The sequence below is a fragment of the Ruditapes philippinarum genome, unplaced genomic scaffold, assembly GCF_026571515.1.
Source record: "Ruditapes philippinarum isolate M1 unplaced genomic scaffold, ASM2657151v2 ctg10989_1_1_1_1, whole genome shotgun sequence".
Taxonomy (NCBI): domain Eukaryota; kingdom Metazoa; phylum Mollusca; class Bivalvia; order Venerida; family Veneridae; genus Ruditapes; species Ruditapes philippinarum.
Window position 1 is genome coordinate 3,944 of NW_026862608.1, and position 27,847 is coordinate 31,790.

At 31.5% G+C, this 27,847-nt stretch overlaps 1 long non-coding RNA gene across 1 annotated transcript; it reads left to right on the plus strand.

Annotated features, from left to right (window-relative positions):
• The first annotated feature begins 17,152 nt into the window (after positions 1–17,152).
• LOC132719576 (uncharacterized) lies at positions 17,153–22,993 on the plus strand. The gene is made up of 5 exons (XR_009624250.1): positions 17,153–17,272; positions 19,673–19,749; positions 21,211–21,442; positions 22,096–22,251; positions 22,739–22,993. It is a non-coding gene; the product is annotated as an uncharacterized LOC132719576 (long non-coding RNA).
• The last annotated feature ends 4,854 nt before the right edge of the window (positions 22,994–27,847 follow it).

A 27,847-nucleotide genomic window follows, 5' to 3' on the forward strand; every position in this document is an offset into this window, starting at 1 on the left:
CCTTATCAACTCAGAAACTAATTTATCGTATAAATTTATTTATTGACAAGCAAAATTCATATCTTGAATATCCGTAACTTCTTAGCAATTCTACAAGCCTAACAACGTAACGATAACAAAATTTATAATTCATTTAAAATAAAGTGATATTGAATTCCGGCTTTCCTTTTATGTTTTTTTTGTCAATAGTTTATTTAATATATAATCTGAATACTAAAATCAATTCTCAAAAAATTATCTACACCTCTGATCCTGAAATGTATTAATTAAGTATATGATAGCTAATGTCTTCAATATTGGTCTTTTGATTCTCACATTTTGTGGACATTCAACATAATACTAGCGGAAATAGAAATAAATAATATTCATATTGTAATCTGTGGTGAAATTTTACTGGTATATCATGAAGAAATCCGGTTTGACAGAGCAATTATTCTTCCTTTATTTCCCCACATTTGATGTAAAAAATTGGGTTAAAAATAATTTAAGTTAATTTATAGCGGGTATTGTCACTTTTATACTAGTCATAAATTTGGTCAAATTATGGATTAAATATCAATAAAAAAAACTCGTACTTGGATTGCAAATATATTAGTATATTATACTAAGCTAAGTAAATTATTTCATCTGGTGTGAAACAGGCATTTATGCTGTAGCACAATTTGAACTTACTTTGTATTTGCTTCAAGATGATTATGTGTTGGTAAAATCTGATACGCGACAGAGGTAAACATTGAACTGATCAACTTAAAAAATGTTGGATATTGAACAAACATTTATATTAAGGGCTGGTGAATTCAATTCTGTAACGGAATCTGTATGATGATGTACTTTTTCTCTAGACGTACCTTGTTCCATGTCAACGATTATAATATTGTATGTACACTTTTTACTTATTGCAATATTTCCTAACAACTAGCTAGCTATTATAATTAATAATGTTTGGTTAATTTCTATGCCGATTGTAACATATGTGTTTGGCCATATCTCTGCCTTCTGTCTACCTAACCGTTTTTACTGGGTAACAAACCAGACGCATATGACTCATTATGGCTCCACATGATATCTGAATATCTGACGTCATATTACGTGTTAACTAGCATTCCTTTTTCATGTTGTGCATATATGGTGTAATAATGCACTTTATTACCCTATCTGTTGAAAGCGGAATACTGTAAAGCGTTTCAGAATTCTTAGATTTGACTTTAAAAATTTGAGAAACATACTTTCTTCGAGAATGACACAATTTATACAATGTTGTAAAAGTGAATGTAAAGCAATTATTACAGTAAAAATGTACCTAATATTCAAAACACTTCATGTTTCAGATCAACCTGTACTTCGGTCATCTCTGTGTTACATATGAGCCGTGTCATGACAAAACCAACATAATGGGTTTGCGACCAGCATGGATCCAGACCAGCCTGCGCATCTGCCCAGTCTGATCAGGATCCATGTTGTTTTCTATCAGTTTCTATACTTGTAATAGGGTTGGTAATCGAACAGCATGGATCCTGATCAGACTGCGGGGATGCGCAGGCTCGTCTGGATCCATGCTGGTTGCAAACACATTACGTTGGTTTTGCCACGACGCGGCTCATATATGGTTGCACTTGTATGCTCTGCTTTGTTTGAAGCACCGACAATGGGTTTGGAAAAAATCTTGTTTCGTAGGGGCGGTAGGAGGTAACTGGAAATGCCGAAAAGACATAAAGACATATCAACTTGTAATGAAATCTGATGATAGCTGATGTGATAGGATTGTTATGTAGTATATTGTATATCTGACATTTTCAGCTTTTGCTTGCCGCATATATTACTTGTTTTGTGTAAATTATATCTGAAACTATATTTGATATACATTGTATATGTTATACTTAATTGCATTTTGACTGTGATCTATTGTAAATATGTATAGATAATATTGTTATCATCTATGCAATATCTCATTGATTTGCTAACAATAATATATTTTAAAAACAAAAAAAACACATAAAACATTATTTGTATATGCAAAGCTCATTTCTGTAGCAATTATTATGTTGTTGAGTTTCTAAATCTAAAATCAATTCTTTCTACAATTTATGTCATACTTAATTGAATTCAATTATAATTTATTGTAAATATGCATAATTAAATAAATAAATATCTAAATCAATAAATTAATTAATTTAAGGCCCAATATGTCCCAAAAATGCTACCTTTTTTTTTCCCAAAAGCTATTTATTTTTGGTTTCCTTTTAAAGTTTCTGAAATGTTACTCATAGGTCTACTACCCCAATCATTTTAACTTCTCTTGTGACCTATAATTTCACATTCTTCCCTACTTTCTTTACATGATAAACATAAAACACGCTCAAAAATATCAAATAAACAATAAAACACGCATTTGCTTTTCCTTAAAAGGAAACAATTCTTTAATTTCTGAGGCCTAATGTACTTACATGTAATAAAAAGTTTTATCGTTTGTCTTGTGTGTTTGTTGTTTGTTTTATATTTTGATATTATATTTAATATGCCGTATAGTATCCCGTTTTTACCAGCGTTTCCTGTATTATAAAATTACCCTTATTAAAAAGATCGTTTGCTGGCTGGTTTTCACAAAAATATTTCAACACCATTTAAGACCGTAATTTGAAAGTAGATTTCGTTGAAAAAACAAATTTACCATAGATAATAATGTTAATTACTTTACCATACTGTTTCCCCAAATGACAGAAATATCTTGTTACCATAATACAGACACTGCTGGAGAATGTTCAGATGTAGACGTTATTTTAAGAAATTAAATTAGCAGGAGAGTCTTGCATACTTCATTATCGTCAAAATGTAATCGAATTTGCCTTGGAAACTAGAATGTCAAAGTTTATATTTTGACAAAAAATTACCGGGTGGATAATTTTGTTTTGTAAGTGAAAACATTTTTGATATTATACCTAATAATCAGTTTGAATTTTTTTTAATCGGAACCACTTCGTAAAAAAGTTCAGTTTCTATTTCTAATTGGATAAAACATGTCGGTTTCTAGTTTTAGGGAACTAGTTCAATAACGTTATTTTCTACAAAAAAATAAAGCTATCAAATATAAATTTATTCCAGAAACACGCCATTATTGCAACGGCCTTTAAAGGGCATCGGAAATAGATTCTTTCAAATGTGCCACAAGAAAATCATTGATGCAAAGCATCAAAGGGCGACGCCAAAAGAATTTGATCCAGATTTGCACCTAAATACTTAACAAAAGATGTGTACTTTATAGCAGTACCATTACATGTGACCTGGAGGCTAGGGCCAGTTTAAGTTGAAACTTAAACCAAAGAAGAATAGACTCTGTCTTGCCAAGATGCAAAGACAATTTATAGTCAATTAAGCAATCTTATAAGACTTATGCTATAAGAAAGAATTTCTTCAGATTTATTTATGAGACACAAGGATTCCTGAGTCATCAGCATATAATCACTGGCACGAGTATCGGACCTGGGAAGAAAAAATATGACCAGATGACCAGATTGATAAAAAAACTGTGTTTATAAAAACCAAAACAAAAAATACTCGAACCCCATGATACCGGTGACTCCACGGTACCGGTATATTCACAAATCTCGCGATATTTTTGTCAACACCACCTACCGAGTGTTTATATTGACATGCTCCCAGTAATATTGGCTATTTCAAAGTTTTTAAACATTTTCAAGAGTTTCTGAAGGAAATATTTCACATATCCTACCTTATTTTTATTTTACTATCCTATTTTTCCATTGCATAAATTAGTCTCTCTACAAAACACATTTTTTTTCCAAGAAAATAAAAAATCACAGGTGCTGACGTCATTCAACCTCCATTACATGTCACTTGACCTTTTGACATCATTTTTGGCGGGAAAAAAATTAATCTATGGAAAGCCATTAGTGCATATAAAATAGTTTATGAAAATTAAAAAGTCAGTTTCATTCAGTCTTTTAAGGGAGCCTGTGTAAAGTGCCATACCGATATTTTATCTTCATCATATAGAAATAAAATTGATTCAATGATACAAAAGGACCAGGCAATCACAACAACACTAAAATTAAGTGAAGGGGTATTTTTGAATCCAGTCACATGGTATACACCTGTAATTGGGAGGAAAAGGTTCTAAAGCAGAGACCCCTTGGGAGTCATAAAAGATGAACAATAAATTATTGAAACACACGTTTTTATGTTGTTTTTAAGCGTTTTTTTTTCAGATATGAATACAAGATTGCTAAAATGATATATTTGCTATAAAAACTGCAATGGCTTTCCATATAAATAACATTTTTTACCAGTGCACCGGTAGCATGAAGTCTGTTTAACTACGTCATACAAAATGGTCGACCATTGTTTACATTCGCAATGAGCGAGAATTTCAGAGTAACAGAACTCTGTAATGTAATTTTAAGAGGATTAAATGTTAATGAAGTTGTTTATTCCTTCTTTTTTTCAAGTCAGTAAATTTTTATATGAAAAACACCTTGTATAAAATATGTACACCGGTATCGTGGAGACCCGGGCTAAATAATGATCCCCTTTAAAAATATACTATCAACTTGAAGTATATTTTTAAAGGGGGTCATTATTAACCAGGTTTTCCAAAGGAAAAAACTGGTTATTAGATTGAGGTATGTCGGCGGGCGGGCGGGCCGGCGGGCGTAAACAATTTCTTCTGTGCGCAACTCCTCCTACATTTCTCAACGGATTTTGACCAAACTTTCACAGAAGCTTTGTCATCAAGTGCTCTGGCGCATATTGTCGGGGTTTTGTGATAAAATAATATTTGACCTAATTATGGCCCTTTGTTTTTTTTCCTTATATAAAATATATAATGAACAATTTCTTCTGTGCGCAACTCCTCCTACATTTCTCAACGGATTTTGACCTAACTTTCTCAGAAGCTTTGTCATCAAGTGCCCTGTCACATATTGCCAGGGTTTTGCAATTGGTATATATTTGACCTAATTATGGCCCTTTGTTTTTTTTCCTTATATAGAATATATAGTGAACAATTTCTTCTGTGCGCAACTCCTCCTACATTTCTCAACGGATTTTGACCAAACTTTCTTAGAAGCTTTGTTATCAAGTGCCTGGCACATATTGTCGGGGTTTTGTGATTGGATAATATTTGACTGAATTATGGCCCTTTGTATATTTTTTCCTTATACAGAATATATAGAGAACAATTTCTTCTGTGCTCAACTCCTCCTACATTTCTTAAAGGATTTTGACCAAACTTTCTTAGAAGCTTTGTTATCAAGTGCCTGGCACATATTGTCGGGGTTTTGTGATTAGATAATATTTGACCGAATTATGGCCCTTTGTATATTTTTTCCTTATACAGAATATATAGTGAACAATTTCTACAGTGCGCAACTTCTCCTACATTTCTCAATGGATTTTGACCAAACTTTCACAGAAGCTTTGTCATTAAGTGCCCTAGTGCTCACTAAATTCCCATGTTTCTTCCAAGACATCATTCAAGTATTTTTTTTAAAATTGTGAACATACTTTTCTTGATATCGCACAAAACACCACAAGCCAATATTGTTGACGAAAGAAAATGACAAGAGACGCAAAAATGCAAAAATTAAGCAAAAATAAAGTACTGTTTACCTTTCTAAAATATTTGGGGAAAAAAGGCGAATAGACAACATAAAATTTCTCAATCATTTTTGTTTGAGGAATATTAAAAAGCCATAATTCCTCCTAAAAGTTCAATTAAAAACAAATGCCCCTTCATGACAAAGCTTCTGTGAAATATTTTGCTGAAAACCTGGTTGCATCGCATTGCGATGTTCCTTGTTTACATTTTATTTTGGTTGTTGACACTTTTAAGATGAACACAGGTTTTTTTATCAATCTGGCCATATTTTTTCTTCCAAGGTCTGATACTCGTGCCTGTGCATTATAATAAAAGCTTATTGCTTAGGGTTGAAGACATGTAATTGACATATATTAGACATAAAAGAGGACCTAAAATGAACATCAGGGGGACAGCATAGGTACTCCCAGAGCAGTAGTAGAATGAGTACCAGCCACATCAACCAGCTACTATCAGAGATAAGACTTAAACCATGTAAGAATGTCATTATATATGGCAGTTTCATGAAGAAGAAGAAAAACAACTTCTTCATCCCAGATGTGCAGTATAGTGTGTTCAACTGTATCAAATGCCCTTTGTAGATCTAAAAGTATCATGCAATACTGCCTTTGTCCATTTCAAATAATGGAATCTGTTAAATGAATCAAACATGTGTCAGTTGAAAAACCACTTCTAAACCCTGACTGAAACTGCCTGACCATGACTCGAACCCATGACTTTCAGAAGACCAACTGAGCTATCTGGCCTGCTACACATTTTCTCTTTAATAATGAAACAGTTCTAAACCACAACATATTTCCCCACTATATCGATTTGTGTTCGTGAATTTCTTATGTTACAGAGCATAGGAAATTGAACTCATGCTTATATGCAGTCACAGGATGAGAAAAACTTTGAGCTTGACCAGAACTCAAACCTGTGACCAACATAAGAAATTTTACGAAGGCTGATTTGTATTTTGCATCAAGGGCACCGGGCAAAAACATGAAAATGCAACAAACAAACCACTTTGTGGTAGATTGTATTTTCATGTTTTCATCTGGCGCCCAGTTACTTTTTATACTATGTTGGTTTTCATGTGGCACAAATCACCCACTATAAATTTAGTGCACAAATTTATTCAAGGGCAAGTAACAATCTACTCTATGTACAGTCTGTTGTCGGGTTGACTCAGGAGACCTGGAGGTTGAGACCGGTGTCTCTTCATTACAAATAGATAAGACCGAAGCTGTTTTTTTCAAACTATGCACATGTTAGAAAAAAAATAGAATAACTATTCAGAATATGATTTTTTGAGACTTTATTAATTACATTGCTTGATCCAAGTTTAAGGACATTTTCAATCAATACATGTTTTATCATTTATAACTTTAAATGAAAGTCTCATCCCTTTAATAATAATGACATAACTGTATCTCTTTAAATGCAGAAAATATAAGTCTCAACATATCAATATACAGTTATACTACTGTCTAAGATATACATGTATGCACATAACATTAATAATTCCCAGTTTATATTAAATAAATATGAAATCCTAACATTAACATGCTTTTGATGACCTTACAACTGGTGAATTATATACAACAAAAATAGTATTATAAGTAATATCTAAGATAGACAGAAAAGAACAAATAATTTAGTAAACATGAGTTACTTCCCCTTAAAATAAAGAAAACCTGAAACCCAAAAGAACACCCTAAACAGCAAAATTATGAAATGCTGCAGGTTCAGTTTTATCAAGCCATGCAAATTAATGGTAATGTATTCATAAAAAAAATAGATGGCCATGTGTCAGCAGTAATTGCAGAAAATCGGATAGCTTTCAACATCCGGATACTGGTACACTTTGTAAAAACAACCATTCTGCGCAACAGATAAATGTAATAAGGATAAAATCAATAGGATAATCGTTTACAACAGTTCCATTACCTATCCTTATACTCAATTGCAGGTGAACTTTCTTCTTGTAGGAAAATTTTGAAAATGTATAAATGAATGAATGAACTGATACGGCCTCAATCTAGACCACAACGATATTCGAAATCCGGGTTTTAGTATTGTCATTAAAACTAAGGGACAAGCTGTTAAACTTAACCTGAAATTTCGTGAAAATAATATCACAATGCACATGCTTTTTATAAAAAGTTATTAAATACAAATATAATAACACATTTGTTTACTTGATTTTTACGAATCAAAATAAAACTAATTAACACAACATGAAATTAACTGCTAATAATAACAGCTCCTTCCATAGGCAAAAATAAAAAGCGTTCCATAATAGACGACGCCGCTCACCGGCGTCGCCAATAATTTTATTATAAAGTGTGCGTTACGTTACATACATTACAAAACAATACAAAAATGTTGAAGAAAACTAGCAACATGAAACAGATAGTGACAGGGGTACATTTCAATAGCAAGTATCACATTTCAATTCCAAATCAATCAAAGCATTTGTCAAATTTCAATGCCAAGTCAGTCAAAGAAATTATCACATTTCAATCCCAAATTAATCAAAGCAATTGTCACATTTCACTTTTTGTTGTCCATGCTCTCGAAAGATCTAGCCTTTCCAAAACTGTATTATCGTAACAATAAACAGTTTAACCATTTCCGTTTTTTAAGTACTTTGGTGCATTTATGGATCATTGTAACTTTATTTCTACACATATTCTGTTGCTATTCTTAATTAGGTGATAGACATAGCATAAAAATAAATTAGGTCGAGATAACAATGTTACGTATTTTAACGAGCTGTTTCCCAATACGAAACCTCGGTAATTCAGAGTCATTTGTTGTATATCCTCATACACATATAGAACTTTCTCAAATAAAATAACAGAAATCGAATAAGAAAAGTGATACACAATAGTACATGAACTGAGAAATATGATTCATTAGAATAAATATTAATAAATAAATGCATTGATACCTGTTATAATATAGAAAATGGAAATATATCTAATAGCACAAAAATTGCTGTTATTGTTTTTAATAATAGCGGGAAAAAGGGCGAAAAGAATTAGGATTGGTTTATTGACCCGTACATTCAGCCAAAGTATCACACGTAACTAATACAGTACTTTTTAAAATTCATCATTTCAGACAGAAATTACATGCTCCACTTGAAGAATATGTGAACACTGTCCAAGGTCTAAAACATCTTATTCAACTGTCAAGTGCAATTACAAATGTGAAGCATTTGCCCTCCCGATTTGCCTTTGAAGAAGTGAAATTTCTATACAAAATCTAATCATATTTTAAACTTGTCTAGAATAATTTGTTGTAACAATTTAATAACTTTAATAAAGTAGCAATACTTAAAAAATACCAGAAATACTAGGATGGCTTTTGTTGAAGATTAATCAATGTTCTTTGTCAGGAAAAATAGATATTCCACTGGGCTGATGGTAGAGAAAGTGGGTGTTTACATGAGCGTATGTCCGTTGCTTTTTGTTTTCATTGTTGACCTTTTCTCAAACAATCTAAGTGTATAAAGGTGTATTTAATGATTCCTTTCTAAATCTAAAAGCGGTTAATTTGTGTTTTTACCATAATCTTATCAACCACTACCACTACCGTCCATGAACAGACTCAATCAAACCGAGCCTGCAACATTTTTTATTTTGCCGTGTTGGACTTTCTTTAGGGATTCTGTTTTTCTCTTTTTATTGATATTACACACTGATGAGCCAATAACTCCATCTTTATAACAAAACAATGTCTAGACAATGAGCATAAGCTTTGGGTTTGTGACAGTACCGACTGTAAAAACTGATATACACTCAGTGACAGACTTAATATTAGCTTCATACCCGTAGACTTTGATAACAAATATATATCATTGAATTTCTATGTTTTCATGAGTCATCATACCAAATTAACACGAGTTAATGCTTATATCCTTTTCGGCTACATCATATAAATTATTTGCCAAATACTTAAAAGATTCGCTGTGTTTTAAAGACCATGTTTAAGTTGCGTTTGAGCTCGCTCTGGTGGGATTTTTTCTCAGAATCAAGACTCAATTATTCTATCACTATTCTATCAGAAAGATATGACCGTTTCTCACCGTTATTATGCACAATACATAATAATGTAGAGTTTTGTCCTATAGTGTCAAGCAAAATGCTTTCATTTTAATTATTACCATTTTCCCACTGCCATCTATCGTCATAACATTATAATGAAAGCATTCCAGCTGGCCATGTCATCAACTTTCCAAAGCGCAAAGTACTAGTGACAACTTTGACCAACCAAGTTTCAAAGACCTCATGTCATAACACGCTCGTAGCTATATCATTCCGCAATACTTAGTTTTGGTTTTCCAGGGGTTAAAATAAGAAAAAAGCATAGCATTCAAAATTATAAAAGCTCGCTAATGATTGGTTGTTTGAAAGATCACGAGAAGGTTACAACATATTGATGGTAGTCAGATCTTTATGCGAACCGTTATTTAGGAGCTGATTTTAATCAGATTGAATCAATTGGATTATCACCGGAGGAATCTCCAGGCCAAGCAACCCTAATTAACCACAAATCACTGGTTTAAATTCCCTTATCTAGTTGCTTGGTTATTTACATTCTCATCTCTTCCCTTTGTTTGTTTTCATTATTAACCACGCTACACCTTTTGGCACTTCCTTGAGTAGTATAAAATCAGAAAACAATATATCTAAAGAAATAAACTACTTATTCAATGACAATTCGCCTTCCAATGCTTCGGATCCTGGCAAATACTGCCCTGCTGTTATGAGCTTTGTTGCTAAGTACGGTAAATTTCTTTAAAAATTACAGTACAATATACATACAGAAAACACTGTCATAAAATGTAAGTTTAGTAACGCAATATAATATTATCTTACACGATAATAAATCAGGCTTTGCGAAGAAGAAAAAGATGACCTTTTTGACCTTGCTTTAAGGCAACTTTTAACTGTTGACCTAATATAACTAGAATATGATTAACTGAATGATTGTATTAACTTAGAGAATATCAAATGTTAATTTGATTTAGATTGGAATGATTAATGGCCAAATTTTTATAATACCAATACTGAAAAGACGTATTTTAGCATTTTAAGCGGCTATTTTTAATATACCTTTACAAGGTCAAGGTTATTTTTATTTCTTTGTTTCCACCCTATTCCTCTCCAGCACTCCCGTATCAGGTTAAACACTTTAGCTACTACTTGTGCCATAAAATGCCCCTTGCATTCACGGTTTTCTTAGAAACAGTCTTGTCTTGTATGACCACTGTAACAATACTATTATGATTGTTCTAGTTTTTGCTCTGATGCTATGAATTTACACTACCTACATGTGCTCATTAATGACTGTTATTGTGTTAACACAGGAGGAATCTTCTCATAATACAGGATATCACTTAATGATATTGTCCTATAAAGCAATGGTCTATATTTCATATCACACTAGAGTAATTAACAACCCACGGACAGATAGAGAGTGTCACTGGAAAAAAAACTCGTCAAGAGAAAATGTTGCTTTTACATGACTACATATCTCGCGGCGTCAATTGATATATAAGACAATGAGAAGCGCCGGTTTGATGTACATAAAGAAAACAAATCTCGCTGGAGGACATATAAATGTATCGTTCCTTTCACAAACACGTCGTGTTATGTCTGTAGGGAAATACATTTAAATGATGATGAGATAGCAGTAATTGGAAAGTAGTTATTCTTAATTATATCAACCTTATGGGTAAGTTTTATTTCGTTATTTCTTGTGATCTTTACAATTTCTTTCGTTGGTTTACAAATGTCTGTCATTTTTCTTTCATCCCAATATACTGCAAACTAGAATGTGCACATATTTTAATATGCAAGGTTGCAACTGTCCAGAAACTGTCTGATTACAACGACAAAAAAACCGGATCAATATGGTATTCCTATCTATAAAGTTGCCACATTTGAAGCTTACATAATCTGCATAAATGGGGTCATGGCCAAGTGGTTGATGTGCCGGGATTGTCATTGAAGAATTGCTGACCGCGTGGGTTCATAAACCGTCAGGGTCAAGCCATTATTTCCGTGATCAAAAAACCTTGAATTCATTGCTTAGTACCGGTTGGTTCCAGTTACTGATTCGACGTTGTAACAATAACCTTATGGCTTCCAACACGATCGAACTCAGAAAACTAATTTTTCGTATAAATTTATTTATTAACAAAGCAAATTCAATATCTTAAATATCGTAACTCTTCGCACATTCTTACAAGCCTAACAAACGTAACGATAACAAAATTTATAATTCATTTCAAATAAAGTGATATTGAATTCCAGCTTTCCTTTTTCATGTCTGTTGTCATATTTTATGTTTATTCATCCGAATACTAAATAAATTTCAAATTATCCACAACATCTGATCCTGGAAATGTTTATTAAAATATATAATAACTAATGTCTTCAATATTGTTCTGATTCTCACATTTGTGGGCATTCAAGATATTACTAGCGGAATAGAATAAATAATATTCAATATTTGTTACAAATCTGTGTGAATTTCACTGTATATCATGATGAATTATAGTATCAAGATTTTTGTATTTTATTGTATCATCGTTCTTATAAATTGACAATTCTCTAGCGAAATCTTTATACAAATGTGTCTCCAAGGAAACGCCAACAATCTGAGAACAAAGATAAACAAGGAATGCCGACATTCAATGAAAGCGTAAGGCAAAAGCTACTTCGCAACCATGTGAAAAGATATGCAAGTTGTTTTATGTACTCGCGTGGCCACAATAAGTTGATGCAGTACACTTAAAAATCAAAAATAAGTTAATAAAAAAAACATTTAGAATGAGACTTCCTTAGTCCTGAGGCAAAAGCCCTTTATTTGGCTTTGTCTTTCTCACCATTTGTCATGTTTACATGTTAAATTCTATTCAATTTGTCGTTTTGGACGTTCCTTTAGGATTCTGTTTTCTCTATTTTTGTAATACATAACATAGTTTAACTGTTATTAATATGTGGATTTTTTCAAGATTCACTACTCATGATACTAAAATTAAGAAACACTCTTCGATTCTATGATGTTGAATAAAAATAAGTCATTTTAATATTTTGTTGGCACACAGGAATACGAAGAAAAGAAACAAGTAAATGCTTCGGCAAGGGAATCATGGAAACTTATTTTTTGTTTTATATGTTTTTACAACGATAAATTCTTTCAGTTTCATTTGATTTTGCAAAGCCCCATATTTCAGCTGTTTAATTTGATAAAGCTCTAAAAGAAAAGAGTATAAACGTTGACACAAGATATTAAAACCTTTCACAATTGATAAAAAGTACACTATGAGCTTTAATATTTTGGACCTATTAGGTGTACTTGTAACAAAACATAACCGTCAACCAAAATAACATATAACATCACAGGTATATCCCTGAAGAAATAATAATCATATTGATAAAAAATAAAGTGATTTCGGATCAACAATGGAGACAAAACGGATTCACTAAAGAACGCTTATGATTTAAAATAATGTAAGCTCGGTTTGAATGAGCTAGTATATTCCAATACCATAACAATTACCCAAATGTCATGAGGTCAAAATTTGCTAATGTAGCTAGATGATCGTTAGTAGAGGGTATTTTCACTGATATACATGTATATGTCATATATGAATTTGGTCATATTATGCATTATTAATGATAATTTGATTTAGATAGGAATGATTTATTGCCAAATTTTTATAATACAAATACTGAACCTACGTATTTTAGTATTTTTAAGCGGCTACGAGGGTTGTCATAAAAGTTCGTGCACTGCAGTTATTGTCGTGAGAGTAATTGATAGAAAAACATGAATTATACATCACTTGAAGGGGAGATCTGTCTCAAATAAGAAAACAAAAGAAAAAAATGTGTAACCGGCATGTCGTGAAAACAAATCGTAATACAGTAACCTTGGTAACGTAATACCGGCGCACGACAAAAACTTGGGTTAGTTCATTACTTTGACGCATCACGGTATTCTATAAACACTACATATAAACGTTAAAATTCAAGGAAAAGTGTGTGTGCGTATTCCTAACGTCACTAGAAAATATGAAGTCATCTGCCCTATAGTAACGGTCGTAAACGAACATTTGTGTGTGGTCTTCAATACTGTAATTACGTGAAAATGTCAGTCGCTAAATGTCTGGAAATACGGTCGATCATTTAATTTTGTGCAAATATTGGTAAAACACCGACAGATACCTAATAAGAACTTAAAAGGGCAAGCGGGACAAGTTCAGTGTCATGAAGGCTGTTTTTTTTAATGGTACACACGCTTTGTAGAAAGGCGAGAGTCAGTAGACGATGACAACCGGTCAGGCAGACGTCCGTCCGTAATGCCGGCGCATGTGACGAGGGTTGTCCAATATAGTTGTGCACTTGTGGAATATGTTACATGTACGTTGCATAAGAACAATAAAAACTACAAAATACTTTGCATCAATCATTCCTCTATTGACAGTAAAACAAATTATAACATTAAAAGCAAATGCTTCTTTGCAAACAACAAACAATAAATACAAGTACAGAAATGAACTAACCCAATGTTTTGTCTTGCGCCGGTATAACGTTACTTAGGTAACTTAATGACCATTCTTTTACACGGCACGCCGATTACTCGGCTTTTTCTTTTGTTTTCTTATTTGAGACAGATTGCCCCTTCATGTGATATATAATTCATTAGTTTATATTAATAGCTCTCACGACAATAACTGCAGTGCACGAATTTTTTGGACAACCCTCGTATTTTTAATTGGCCTTTTCGAAAGTCAAGATCAATCTTACTTTCTTTGCATCCACCCTCATCCTCTCCAGCATTCCCGTATTAGGTTAAACACTTAAGATACTACTTGTGCTATAAGATGCCCCTTGCATTCACAGTTTTCTTAGCAACAGTTCTGTCTTGTATAACCACTGTCACAATACTATTATGATTGTTCTAGTTTTATGCTATAATTTACACTACCTACATGCTCATTAATAGCTGTCATTGTGTTAACACAGGAGGAATCTTCTCATAATACAGGATGCCACATAATGATATTGTCCTACAAAGTAATGGTCTATATTTGTTATCACACTAGAGTAATTAACAACCCACGGACTGCTAGAGAGTTTCACTGAAAAAAAATCTCGTCAAGAGAAAATGTTGCTTTTACATGACTACATATCTCGCGGCGTCAATTGATATATAAGACAATGAGAAGCGCCGGTTTGATGTACATAAAGAAAACAAATCTCACTGGAGGACATATAAATGTATCTTTCCTTTCACAAACACGTCGTATAATGTCTGTAGGGAAATACATTTTAATGATGATGAGATACCAGTAATTAGAAACTTGTTATTCTTAATTATATCAACTTTATGGGTAAGTTTTATTGCATGGATTTTTGTGATCTTTACAATTTCTTTCGTTGGTATATAAATGTCTGTCATTTTCTTTCATCCAAATAAACTGCAAACCAGAATGTGCACATATTTTAATATACAAGGTTGCAACTGTCTAGACAAATGCCTGATTACAACGGAAAATAAACCCGGATCAATATGGTATTTCTATCAATATAGTTAGCTCACATAATCTGCATAAATGGGGTCATGGCCAAGTGGTTGATGTGCCGGGATTGCCATTGAAGGATTGCTGATCACGTTGGTTCATAAACCGTCAGGGTCAAGCCATTATTTCCGTGTTCAAACTTAACGATAACAAAATTTATCATTCATTGCAAGTAAAGTAAAATGGCATTCCGGCTTTCCTATTTATGTTTATTGTCATATTTTATGTTTATTTATATATCCATCCAAATACTAAATCAATTTCAAACTATCTACAACCTCTGTTCCTGAAAATGTTTATTAAAGTTTATAGCTAATGTCTTCAATATTGTTTTGATTTTCACATTTTCTGGACATTTAACATAATACTAGCGGAATAGAATGAATAATATTCAATATTTGTTACAAATTTGTGTGAATTTCACAGTACATCATGATGAATTATAGTATCAAGGTTTTTTGTATTTTATTGTATCATCATTCTTATACATGTATAACTCTCTAGAGAAATCTGTATACAAATGTGTCTCCAAGGAAACGTCAACAACCTGAGAACAAAGATAAACAAGGAATGCCGATATTCAATGAACGCGTAAGGCCAAAGCTACTTCGCAACCATACACAAAGATATGCAAGTTGTTTTGTGTGATAACGTTGCCACACAAAGTTGATGCAACAGAATCATATTAATACAAAATAAAGTGATTTCAGATTAACAATGGAGACAAAACGGAGAACGTCTGAGATTTAGAATAATGCAATCTCGGTTTGACTGAGCAAGTATATTCTAATACCATTATAATTACCCAAATGTCATAATGTCAAAATTTGCTGGTATAGATATAATTATATAATTTAGTAGCGGATCTTGTCACTTTTATACTAGTCATGAATTTGGTCAAATTATGCATTAAATATCAATATAAAAACTCGTACTTAGATGGCAAATATTCATTCTTCACTCTCAAGATAATCTTTGATACTAAGTTAAATTATTTCAACTGGTGTGAAACAGGCATTTATGCTGTAGCACAATTTGAACTTACTTTGTATTTGCTTCAAGATGATTACGTGTTGGTAAAATCTGACACGCTACAGATGTAAAAATTGAACTGATCATCTTTTAAAAAATGTTGGATATTCACGGGGTAAGTTACATATGGACTACATATGGTTATAAAACAGCGCATCTTTGATGAATATCTACCACAAATGGTTTGCCGATTTCAAAAAGTCCTCGCGTCGACAATCGTATGCTTTTTAAAACGTCATTTCAGAACTAAACCCTACCAGACGATAACTTTTCTACTGCTTTATCGATATTTAGAACATCTTCGCATAATTTTTTTTATAGAAACGGGTCGTAACGATAACAACGTATCTGTAGGTAATGAAATATGAATAAAATAGAAAGTAGATACCATTTTTGGGTCGCTGCGCTTGCGCAGAGCGACCCAAAGTTATAAGCTACATCTGAAGCTTACTGCAAACCGAATTTCGGCTGAAATATACATGCACGTAGTAAATAGTTCCGTATGGTCGGTAACAAGTTAGAAAATCCGTACCTTCATTCATTACAGGAGGGTTATCATACATTTTGAAATGTATCATGATGTCGAAAATTACAGTAAATTTGTGCTGTGTACAGAAAAAATATCAATGCGCGATTGAATCACGTGACAGGTCATTGAGGTCAGCCATGTTGATTCGACTTTCGTCAGTACGTTAATTCACAGATACTTGGGGTTTGGAGCTCAAAACGCCTTTAAAATCCAAATAAAATGCATATTTGTCAATCCCAGGACATGTACTGATCATATATATCAAAAAATCTTAATATATGCCGTTTTGAAAAAAAAACATATTTCAACAACTATAATTATTATAGTTGTTGAAATATGATTTTTTTTCAAAACGGCATATATTAAGATTTTTTGATATATATGATCAGTACATGTGCTGGGATTGACAAATATGCATTTTATTTGGATTTTAAAGGTGTTTTGAGCTCCAAACCCCAAGTGTCTGTGCGTTAATTGATACAGACATCCAGGATATTTTGAAGAAATTGTAAGTTCTTTAGTAATTTTTTTCAGTTTCCTCGATTAAAGAGGAAAGACTTTATGAAACTGAGCCACCCGTGTGATCAATTTTTGAAGATTTGTTTGTAACAGGGTAACGATTCGTCACCGTGACGATTCGTCTCAATTTTATAGTGACGATTCGCCCCACCTAAAATTAACATTTTTAAAATTCATTTGGACTGAAAAATATTTATGTTTTAGCTTTTTTGCATTTGTTTGGTATTCCTTTCTATTTAATAGATAACAGATAAAGGTTTAACAGAACTAACTGTATAGTAATAAATTTATAAATTAATCTGGATTCTTAATCTTATTTGTATATTATAATATTTAATAATTAATAATAAATAAACTAGATAATAGATTGATGTTATAGATAAGTATCATACAGTAATATTGTTTTTATTTACTCAATCATAGATATTCGTTTCTACAAGCAGATTGTCATACATTGTATTTTCTATTGTTCTATTAATCTGATAAAATAAAAGAAATTTAGACAATGCAAAGAGAAAAAGTGAAAGGTGTAATATAATCTGGATTTAAGGGTGCAGGGGAGTACTATGGAGTTGTAGGGGCAGGAAATCTGTGTTGAAGTGGTTATGGTTGTTGATTCTAAACCACTGGCCCCTGCTGTTGGTTAGAAAAATAAATTGAGTTCGAATGGTTTGACCTATTTTACAAACTTTTATTTTTCATACTGTCACCCATCCAATATTATCTCAGTGTCTCTCCGACAAATTAAATTAGTTACACTAATAATTCTATGAATACTATTGACCATGGTATTTGTAGCATGGCATTATATAATGGCAGATTGGTGTACCAAAAATTATTGTTTATGTTTACAATGCATATCAAAGAGGAAAAATAGAATCCCTTAAGAACACCCAAAATGACACAATTGAAAATGTTGCAGGCTCGGTTTGTTTGAGGATAAACAGTACTGGAAAATGCAAGTTACTGTCCTCGCCCCCTAGCACATACTGGCTTAAAGGCCAATATTGGCCATAATATGCCCCAGAAATGATTTTAATTTATTTTTCAAAAGCCTGTTATTTTTGGTGGCCAGTGGTATAACTTCTAAAATATACTAAATGGGCAATTATCTGAACCAACTTTTGACTCAGCTGTTGCTTTTTAGCAATCAGTATAGTTAAAGTGATTTAGTATTTTGTATGGAAGTCAAAAAACTACTTTGTTTACATGCAAACAGTAAGGCCTTACATGTTGTAAGTCTGTCCTAGAGGAGGTGTCTGATTATTCTTTAAGGCTTTGGTTCTCACACTGACACTGAGTTCAAATACTTTGCCAAATTCAGTTTTTATAGTCTAATTATTGAAACAATCTAAACCAAAGTTTTGAAAAACAAAGAAAAAAATTAATACACAGAATCTTGATGAACAGTATCCTGTTTGTTCAGTTCCCCCATTCTTTTTTTCATTAAGGGAATGCACATTGTATTCTTTGGGAATCATACGCCACTTTCATGGAATGGCACTAACATGTCACATTGGAGGTTCCATGATCACTGCCATAAAAATACACCTGCTAATGTTTCTAATTTCAAAATTTTACCATTACATGTTTAAATGTTGAATACTGCTTAACCTGGTGCTATTGGGTGTGAACAGCAGCATGCACTTTCCAGTTCTATCCATGAACTGGCTCAATCAAACTGAGTCTGCAGCATTTTCAATATTGCTATTTGGACTTTCCTTTTAGAATTACTGTTTCTCTTTATGTACATAATTACCTAGTATTATAGCTTTAAATGAAACAAAATAAAGAGACCACTAAGGACAAACACATATGCAACAGCTGGATTTTATTTATTTTGCTCAAGCATTGTCACTAAGTAATATTTGCCTGTATTTAAAGAAAGATTCTACAACTAGATTTTTTTAGAAGGTAATTCCTGATCCAGAAGTGTTCTCCCACAAACAAGTGCGTGGTTCCCCATTCTGCTCTATGCTAGTGCATACAAAAACGGACGATAGTACTTAGACTATGTATCATATAAAACTTTATTTACATGATGATTAGGGATTTTCTAATAATATGAAAAAAATGTTGATATAAGAAAAATATATAATTAAATTGATAACATGGGATTTGACTGATTAATTTCACAAATAATCATTGTATTTTATAAACATGAATGATATTATCTGAATGGTAAATATGGTCAACATTTTACTTGCTTTTGATTTGTTCCAATAGTTTGATGCATTGGCCTGTTTTGAGTTGGTATATATACATGTACATGATGTAGCTGATTTGACTATTAAGCCAAATGATTAATTTAGATAACTATAACTTGGGAATGCTTTATTGTTGATATGAAAATCATATAAATGTTAAATAAGAAATGCATTTATTTCAGGTGTGTGATATAACAAACTGTTGTGTGAGGTTTTTAATTTGACATGGTCAAGACATACTATGATAGTATTGTTCAGTGTAAGTTCTCTTTAAATGTTTGTTTATAATAAAAAACCCACATTTATTTTATTGAGCTCTGGAAAATTTTGAAAACACATATTTGATTTAGTAGTCAAAATTAAAAACAACATTACCCTCATGGAAGTATTTCCCGTACAAAAGCAGTATACCAGCTTTTTTTGCAATAAATGCTGTTGTTTTTCCTTGTGTCCAGAATGATATGCACTGCAGCACATACTGTTAAGTCAAATATATTTAGAAATACATTGAAAATTGTATATTTGTGCTATTCTTATTCTATTCTTCCCGGTACATGTATGAATCAAAAGCTTGGCAACACTGTTCATTTTATGGACATTTTACACTGTTCAAGTAATCATTCTGGGAAAACAGAGCGAGTGCATGATCTGAAATTTTTGCAAATAGGTTTTTTGCTGAGATCTACATCAAATAGAATATCATATAATTATTCTTGAAAATTATTTCCAATCCGGTCATGTCAAAAGCCTCAGTGGAGTCCCTTTAAGTAATTCATATAAGACATTGACCTTGAGATGACTGACCATCAAGGTCAAATACTGAATTTAACTTAATTATTGTCATATCATTAAATTTATTTGTTTTGTGTTCGCATATATATTTATAAGAAGAATTCCTTGAAAAATATTTACCTCATTTTGACTGTAAAAGTACATAAATTATAACAACCTTAGAATTCAGCCATCAGAGGCCATTAATGCTAAAGGTATAAGAGTATGAGTCTGAAGTTTACAATATTTATGATTTCTCTTTGGTTACAGAGAGAAACAGTTTTTTTTTTTATTATATTGAAAAATGTATATTTGCTGTCAAGTTGTGTGTAACTAAATATGTAACTAGTACATTTTACATTATTTTCTGTTCTTAGTAATTAATCTATAGAGTAAGAGTATAGGTAAAAGAATCTCTGGTAAACAATATTGAAAATCTTAAAAGCACATATAATGTGTCAGAGATTTTGTAATTTTGTAATTCTTTAGAAAGGTCAAACATGTGTTCAATAATGTTTTAATGATGTATTTACTATTTAGAGCATTGTAAATGTTTAACAACTGAAAAGAGTAACACTGAACAAACAGTAATTAATGTGTTGTAAAGGTAGCAAAATGTGAGCAGTATTATTTTGACTTCCATACAAAATACTAAATTAATGTAACTATACCAAGTGCCAGATAATTTCTCTACATGTACATGGTCAATGAGTACATGTAACTATTTGAGAAGTGCAACAAGATATGTAAATGGAAAGTTTCAAAAATAATTTTTTTATCTTTTCTAAGGCTTAATGTACCTTTAAAGTTATTATTTAATATATATTTAACACAGATATCATATGTGCAGAAAAATTGTGGTTAAATGATATAACTTGCTTGTTTAATACTGATTACTTGTGCATGATCTTTAATATAAGACATTAAATTTTGTTTTGCTTTTTTTTAGATTACTTCTGTCATGTTACTGTTTGATAACAGTTAAGGTACAGTAGGTTCAGACAAGTTATATACATGTATACAGGACAAGACAGCTCAAACTGGCAGTTTGTTATAGCAAAAAGTGATGAAGTTTCAGCCTAGAAGTCTTCATGATGATGATGGTGATCCTAGTTATAGATTCTTTGCAATTATCTGTAAGGAAGGGGTTTCTGCTGCAGAGAAGAAAAAAATTCATGCAGGTTAGTCATTTTTTCAATAATTAATTAAGGTCTGTTGTTGATTGCATTCAATAAAGGTCTTTCCTAATATCATAAGGTTCTAAGGTATGTCATCTTGTGGTAATAACTGATCCCTTAGTAATTAATTACAGTAATCAAACTTTTTAAACATGTTTACTGTAATCACTTGTTGCATGGTGCATATGCCTGAAGTCCAGGATTTTGTGACAAATATCATCATGTTTTACTATTAGATTATGTGGGAAAATGATAAATGAATGAATTACAGTTTTAGGGTTTTTCCAAATTTTCAACTTGCACCAATGTTGTTGTACATAGGGTTTTACTTTCTAATGTTTGACTGATATCATTGCAGACCTTTACTAATTCAAAATCATGACAAAGAATTTAAAATTAGAAGTCTCCTTTCCAGAATTACATTAATTCATTGTAGGACTAGTAATCATACAAAAAATATATATTATTGTAAACATGTTACACTAGAAAATTAAAAAATTGAAATGTATGCTCATAGTGAAATGATCCATTCTAAAGTTAAATTTTCAATTATTTTTCTGAAGAACAATAACAGATTATGCCCTGCTTCTAGTTTCTTGTATTTGAACAACTTATGCTGTTTAATTGTTTTACTAAACCTTGCTCCCACTTTGCAGTAAGAAGTTGCCCACTCTGTTCAAATGAAGCTGTCTGAAGTACCCAGTAGAACAATGTATTATTTCTGGAACAACTTAATTGAAGTGAAGCTTACTATGTGAAGGAGTTATTTCTGTATTCAAAAGGAAACTTCAGCATACAGAATACCAATTGAGGTATAGTAGTCCACTTTAAATTTTTACTTCTATCCATCTAAAGAAAGCATGAGATACAAAAATAGGCGATAATAATTATTTTCCTGACATCAGAATACACTATGGTTCTGCTTGCAGTTAGAAGTGATGTTCTATTCTTGTAAAGCAGCATTAATTGAAACCAATATTTGTCCTGTCATTTAATTGAAACTAATTGACAATATTCTTGTTTGTTTTTCAGCAGCATTTGTAAAGTTAATTTCGTTTGAATATCACACCATCCATTGCTTTTGATTTTCTTGTGACCAGAAACTAGCATTTTACATAGTGGTGTAAGCTAACTATGATAATTCATGCAAAGATATGATAAAAAAAATTTATAGAAGAAATATGTCTTCGATTTACTGGTAAATTGTTAAGTATGGAGCACATTGTCTTTATGATGTGGAATATATTCAATGCCAGATAAACAATTACTTGCAACGTGACAAATATATTTTATTTTCAGATATTTGTAGCTTCAGTTATGGGAGAACATAAGATTAATTGAACTGGAATCCCTTCAGACGTTGACATAGCTAAATTCCACAGTTTCAACTATAAATGGACATTGAAATAATTATACATTGGTTTTATTTTATACATGTATCTGTTAATATTTTTGTTTTCAAATATTTCCCAATATTGTTAATTTTGGATAATATAATGCCACAGAAAACTTGTCGGTCTTGGAGTATGGCTGTTTAACAAAAAACACTGCAGATTGTTCATCAGAACAATGAAATTACAGTTTTTGCTCATTAATGAACTAATTTACATAAATATATAATTTTTGTAAGCATGAAGAATTTTGGAACATATCATATAATGGATATTTGTTTCTTTTGCATGCAAGATCCAAATATATTTCATAGAGTGAACAGCAGATTAAATATTTTCATGAATGGCATTGAAAAAAATATATTATGTATTAGTATAACTTTGCCACAATGTTGGTAAATGGAGGCTGCTATTTTACTGTGACTGAAAGTAGTTCAGATATGACGCCTTATGATGTCCGAGGTTTATAGCCCATCATACAAGCCAAAGAGAGCAGATTTTTTTCTGTGTAGATTCATTAATTTTCAATGTTCATAATTGAAAGTGATTCTGTCATATTTCCTGAATTTGTTTAATTTCCTTCCTGATTTGCAAATATTAATTATCTACTCTTTATTTATCACATTTTTCTGAGAAATAAATGTATTTCCCACAAAATTTCTGTTTGTTTATAGGCTTTTCATCCTCATTCAAGTAAAGTCTGGCTACTTTTGAAATTATACTTTATTGTGAAATAATCTAAAAGTAATGTCATTTTTTTTTCTGAAAAACATGTTATAAGTTATGGTGTTCAATTGATTTCTGAAGGACAACTTATGAAGGAAATGAAGTGTGTTGATACTTGCCATGTTAGTATCAAAAGACATATTTAGTTCAATTTTGGTCACAATAAATTATTTTTGATGCAGTTATGCCCCTTTTTAGCTCGACTTTTTCTTTTTAAAAAATAGAGGTATCGAAACAGTCATGTTGGCATTGCCGAGGTTATCCACAAACTTGTATTTTGATCATTACTTTTTAGCTCACCTGAGCACAATGCTCATGGTGAACTATTGTGATCCTCAACCATCAGTTGTCGTGGGTCGTCAAAAATTTCTTTAAACAAATCTCCTCAGAAACCAAAGACTGCACAGTAACCAAACTTTGCAGGAATGACCCTACAGTAAGTGCCGTTTGGTACTTTTGTCCAGTGCATCACTTGAAAACTAGTAGTTGGAATTGTGGGGGTATTAATCACATTTAGTGTAGTTCTAGTTTTAACTGACCATATTTGACTTATTGTTTGTGAGAATTTCATGAATCTCTCTGGATGAAATTGTGACATTGATAAGTCATGTGTTCACAATCACTGAAAGTTTATCCCTGATGGAACACTTATTACTAGTATACATATAAACAGAAAGATTTTTCAACCATTTTCTTTTCGAGTTGTTTGAACTTGATAACTTGAATATCAGATTGATAATAACTATAATCCTCAAGAATGAGCATGTTTTTCATATGCCTTATAAGTAGATGAAAATTATCAATGCTTAGTCATTGTTAATAGAGGACTTGGTTATCTACTACCAGCTTCTGCTTCTGTCAGTAGTGTTCTCTTAAAATTTATTCAACTTTCAAATTATTATTTTAGGATATGAAGCAGTTTGGTTTTTCGATCTCAACTGAACCACTTGAGAAAAAATACTGGTTTTTAGTACTTTTGATAAACCGTGTTGTAATTGTTCGATATCAATGATAAATCATCCTGAATTAAATCAAATGGCAAATATTGCTCTTTCCTTTGTACTCAATCATTTCCACTTGAATATGACATGAACATTTTCAAAAAATTTGCAAAAGGACATGATTTGGCCTTTCAAGTGATCACCAGCAATATAATGTCATATAAATTTGTCAGCGCAAGCGACCCTCCAGTGCTTTCAGTGCTTTGATTAACTTATGTATCCCAACTATCCTAAGATTAGAAAAAGGTACTTTACTCAATAGTATGGCCATTGGCCAACACTGAATAAATTCAAAGGCGAAATGACAAATAAAAAAACACTTACAAATATAATTCAAAATGTCGCAACACTGCATAATGTATACATTATCATTCCAATAACATTTATTTTGCCGGAAATGTCAGAATTTCACACACAAAATAGGTTATGATTAAAGTATTGTAGTAACAAATTTATTTCGTTCATTTTTGGATAAACAAACATGATTTTCTTCTTTTGTATTTTTTATGCTAAAACAATGAAAATGTTAAATACAATAAAGACTTGAATTGAATTTAATTATATACCATGTCCTCGTATGTATACGTTATTCATTTAATAACGTCTTTGTTGTTGTTGTTGTTTTGCATGATAAAAACAATTGCACTTGAAATAAATGTTATTTGAGTTCTTGCGTGATTGCACGTGTTTGCGCACCCGCTTGATAAAACATAGTATTCTTTAAAAATTGCCATTGCCTTGTAAATAATGTAGTTATAATAAATATATATTTGACATTTTGTTGATGAATGTTATTAAGGTTCCAAATAAAGTATCATTTAAATTATTTTACGAATGCTAAATTATAATGCATATATATGCTGTTTTAATTTGCTTTTTAATGCTTTTTAATTTAATTTTGATTTTAAATTTTATATATGTTATACAATTATACTATTTGCATAATGACGTACTAGAATTCAATTGAGTCTACACAAGAGAACATTTAATTGTTTAGTAAAGTATATATAATTAAAACAGACGTATTGTAATTATTCCTATTTTGCAATTTGTTTTCAAATTAACTTACATGCATTTATTTATATTCCAATTTTTAGAATTACACCTTATTACTTGATTTGATAATTTGAAAATGAAAATAGAAAAGAAAATGATTAATGTTAGAATAAAGGAATTATAAGTCATTTTCAATAAATCTGACTAAAGTTCAGATCCACTTATTTCTTTTATGTAGATCTGATGACGACAGTATATGTTTCGCCTTCTTTGTAATTCGGATGTCCCGAGAAAGCTATTTTAGCCATGCAATCAAACCGGTTTTTACATAGGCATTAGAAGAAGTATCAAAAACCGTTAACCATGGAAGTTAAACAAATTGTTGTTCTTGTTGAAAAAAAATGTTTGAAGTAATTTTTAACAAATTAACTTGAAATAATAGAGTCAATCTTTAATAGGCAAGCTTGTTTTGTTTTACCAGTTTACCTGTCGGTTATAGGACAAATGTGGATTGTATTTTATGATACGTGTAACATGTTTGTAACAACATACATATAGTCTCTTATAATTCTTTATAAGAATGACCATTTACATGTATTTTAAGTTATATTGAATGTATATTTGTATTATATGTACATGTAATGGATGAGACTTAAATAAACTAATAAACAATATAGGACAACGGTTTACAACAGTTCTCGAAATCGTGAAAATTACCTACTCAGTATTGGTTTTCCCAGGGCCAAAATAAGAAACCACATCGCTTTCAAAACAATGAATGCTCGACGTTGATTGGCCATGTGAAGGGTCACCAGAAATGATTTCGTATTTGGTCACGGTCTGATCTAAAAGCTTAGCGTTATTTAGAGCTAATTTTAAATAAGATTGTTTTTCAATACATAAACTGCAGACATTGTTAATATAACTATTTGTATAAGTTAATAAAGTATCCATCCATGCAATCCATACACGTATCTATCATCCATCCATCTATGCAACTAACTAAACTTCACTATGCTTTCTCCCTAATCTTTATTGATTCCTTCCTTATTTGCGTCGTTTACTTAAAATTCTAACCTTGGAAGAACTAAAGCAAAGATAATGATTATGAAATAAATTAACACCTAACTAATCACCACAGTCAATAAAGGACGAAGACAGAACCTACCAGCTTTTTTGAAAGCTAAACTTGTATAAATAGTATACAATAAACTTCTCTTAGACTTTGCAAATAAGGAACCCTTAGATAATTTTGATAAATCGTAAATTCAAAATATATGTGTTTTATAACATCAACTTGTATTGTTTCATATTTCCTAGTAAGAAAATGCAATTACTGTTATAAAACGTTTTGAAAGCGATTAAAAAAAACAAATCATCAATACAATTTCCCCCGACAAAAGTTTAATTTGCACGAAACTTACATCATTAAAATATGATATTAAAACTTGAAAATTAAACCAATAAGTAAAAGTATTAATAATTTAACATTTCACAAAGCTCAATTTTACTATTTGTTTTGATAATACTTAATACATAATACATGTATATACTTTCTGGATAAAAAACGGTGTCTTTGCCCTTCATGGATTTATGTTTCATATGTTTTAACAACTACTTACATATACAAAAGTATTATTTGCCTAAACCAAACAGAACAAATTATTTTTATCTGTTTAAAGCAAGACACTCCTGTAGTTTTTACAGAAACTCCACTGAGGTCTTAAAACATAAAATTTGAATTTCCTGCATAGATCAGCTTGGGCTATGCAGATCAGCTGGGCACTTAAAACAGACAAGAGATGCAAATGTAATTAAAAATGTAATCAGATTTAATTTAAAATCGTATTTCATTGCTATTCTTAGCCCGATTTGAGTGAAAAGCATTACAACGCTTTTTCAATTTTTGAACATTTTTCATAATAGGAATAATTATTCTGGAAAACGGATTGAGCGTATGATCTGAATTTTTGCACACAAGTTATTGGTCTAGACCTGTTTAAAAATGGACCATTTATCTCGAAAAACTATTCCCTGTCCCCTTATGTCAAAAACCCTCAATGGAGCCCCTTCAATGCCGAGTGTTTTGTTTCCTGTTGTATTTTTTTGTAATAAAGCTTTCAGATGTAGAGGGATGTAGAGGGTTAGAATATTTTTCAGTGTGTGTATTAATAGCTGTCACTAGTGGTGTTTCGCTTTATTTTGAGGTATATCATGATTTTGACCAGTCATTTTCTGTTATATGAGTGGGTCTTACCAAGACCACTTTATCTTGAAATACAAGAAAGAAAAAA